Source organism: Opisthorchis viverrini (assembly GCF_000715545.1).
Source record: "Opisthorchis viverrini unplaced genomic scaffold opera_v5_194, whole genome shotgun sequence".
Classification (NCBI taxonomy): domain Eukaryota; kingdom Metazoa; phylum Platyhelminthes; class Trematoda; order Opisthorchiida; family Opisthorchiidae; genus Opisthorchis; species Opisthorchis viverrini.
This window is the reverse complement of record NW_008751850.1, coordinates 1,022,473-1,025,142: the sequence shown is the minus strand read 5'-3', so window position 1 is coordinate 1,025,142 and position 2,670 is coordinate 1,022,473. Positions and strand designations below refer to the sequence as shown.

The 2,670-nt window shown below is 49.2% G+C and overlaps 1 protein-coding gene across 1 annotated transcript in view; it reads left to right on the top strand.

The window, feature by feature from the left end:
- Positions 1-2,670, top strand: part of T265_07949 (hypothetical protein) — a gene marked incomplete at both ends in the record, with an annotated part of 15,856 nt that overhangs the window by 1,072 nt on the left and 12,114 nt on the right. The gene's annotated exons all lie outside the window — the stretch shown is intronic.

The following is a 2,670-nucleotide window of genomic DNA, read 5'->3' as shown; positions in this document are numbered from 1 at the left end:
TAAACTTGGCTAGTGGCCCCGATCTCTTGTAGCAATCCGTGAACCCGTGAATCCGTGAAACACTTCATTTAGTGTAGTTGCTTTGTTGTCCGACGGTTGTCTACGCCACATTTAGTATCCAGTTCAAAGCACCATTAAGTGCTTTTTGATGCAAATCCTTGTATTCACAAGCGTACTGCCCGGCACTGAGTACGCAAAGAGCGGTGCTGCTTGTACCTTACAGGCGAACGACAGCCGCTGAATGACAAGAGCAATACCGCTCCGGGAAATTTGGGTAAAAAGCCTTGCACCTTTGTATCAAGCCGCCCGGTGTTCGCATGATTGAATTGATTTCTCGAAAGCTACGGCGTTTTCAGGTTTGCTACTTCACAGTGTAGAATGTTTATTTATACTGTGTGTTCCAGAAATAATGAAAATTATCTACTAGGCGATTTCTTTAAGGGAGTGAATCCTCAAGGTCAGTAAGCACCACAGACTGTGAATGCTTTTGCCACCGTAATCAGAACTCGCGAATTGCGGAAAACGCTGAAGAAGAGCACCAGCACACAGAGGGTAAGTTCCATTATCACAACAGTCGGCGTGATATGATACGCGATCGGTTGCACACCATCGGTCACTGGTAGTAGTCGGCCGTTCAGAGAGCACACGAGAGCCCAAGTCAGCTTTCCTAGACCGCCATCTGGGTTGAGTTGCAGCATCCTCGACTACAAACGGCAGGCCGCCGGTTGCGGACGTTGAGCCCTGACGCAGCAGGATTCGCCCCTGAGCAATGAACCGTTTGAAGATAGCTGTGGGTTCCAGCCTCTGAAGCTTGTCCATCGCTCGGTTCAATTGTATACGGAGGCGTCAAAAGTAGTCTGCTGTGGTCTGGGAAAAAGTGTTAAGGGTACACCTTTTTCCGGTAGGTGGTGATCAGACAGCCATTGTTGGTGGATTCGGAAGCAAACCAAGATAGTCTATGAAGATAGTTCTTACTGCTTGGGATGGACTGATCTCTAAACACAGAGAACAGATGTGTGCAGGGGAGCCACACCGCCTGGTAGAAAGGGCGTGTGCATTCCACAGCACAGGTGTCAACAGTCTGGGAGCCCCTGAGTGTTTGCACCAAACTTTAAGTTATTTTACGTAGCCCGATCCCACCTTGTTTGTTTCAACACTTCCATACAGCAGCCGCGGCGGTCGCGGTCCCAAGTGCCTCAAAACGAGAGAGCATGCGTAAGACGCCGTTAGACATACTGCGTCTAGAACGTAGGCTTCACCCTCCAGGGTTTGCCGTTTCCCAGGCTAGTACGACATATGCACCTCGAACTCCCGCATAAGCCACTCGACGTGACGGGACACCTTTTGAATTGCATGCTCCAAAGTATCGGAGTGGTGCAATCGCTCTTTAAGGCGGACGTTAGCGTTCTCCGATCGTTTGTTGGTCACATTACCGAAATGAATCATTCCAGACTGTGCCCGTATAGCCCATTTTCGGGTGATGTACACCCAGCGGGCCGTACGATAGGAAAAAAATCAGCGGTCGGTGCGGCGCAAAGCTGCAGGTTTTGCTGGGATTTGTGTGCCTGTGTTTCGATGGAAAAGCCTACTGCACAGCGTTGCCCAGACGAGCCATGCAGTGGAATATGTGCCGGCTATTCGCAGAATGTGCCTATGACCGAAAATACACGAATATTAAATGATACACACGTGCTTCCTGATGTTTTTTTTCGGACATGAAAGTAGCAAAGCATAACTTCGCAGCCAAACACGGCTCTTTCTGCACGCATTTGTGCCGTCAACATGTCCGTTACAAAGGTCTTAAAAGGATAAGTTTCCTCCGTCAATTCTTTGAATAAGCCGAACTGTTTACGCATGGGGGCAAACTGCTCGCTCTCTACGAATGCATACACAACCGGACGCCCGTTTCCCATTCCGTGCTTTATCAAGAAAGTGTACAGTTTGTATCACCCAAGGAAGGTTGCTGCGTGCGTTCCGTCTACATTCACTACATCCCGAAATCGTCGGCACAACGCCATCTGCTGCTATCGGGAGAAGCATATATGGCCATAATGACCTTCCTCTGACTGGCACACAAACACGCGTCCGGTCTCCCAAAGTTTTGCCAGGACCGAAGGCACATCATCTGCCACATTGAAACCCAACTATGCGGCACCTACTCGACATAGCCTGTCGACACTTTCGGCGGTAGTTGGATATGCCTTGAGTGGTAAGAATCTTGCCGAATTCATCCACCACACACCGCCACACCTCACATGAGGGCGTTCCATATTTCAGAAGGGCCTTGCAGGTACCCAACTCGTCTTCGGTTGGCCGTCGATTAACCGGAAGCCGGTCATACAGGGACTTTGACGACTTGTGATTGTGTTCAGCAAAATAAGAGGTCATTGCCAGTTGGGTCCCTTGCCTCCACAGACAAAACCGCACTGGACACCTGGTGCTTCGTGTATTTGTTTTTACTAGAAACTACGCTCGGCTTACCGGCTTCTTCAGATTCCACGGAGTTTCGTTGGTCTAGAAGGGTGCCTGCCGTATTTGTTGTGCACCCATTCGTAACGCAAAACAGCGTTGGTGCTTCGATTACTGGATGAACGCACAAATATCACAAAGTTATCCTTCATGTATTGATTTAAGGTCTTCTCAAATGCCGTGAAGAATGAAAACGATACA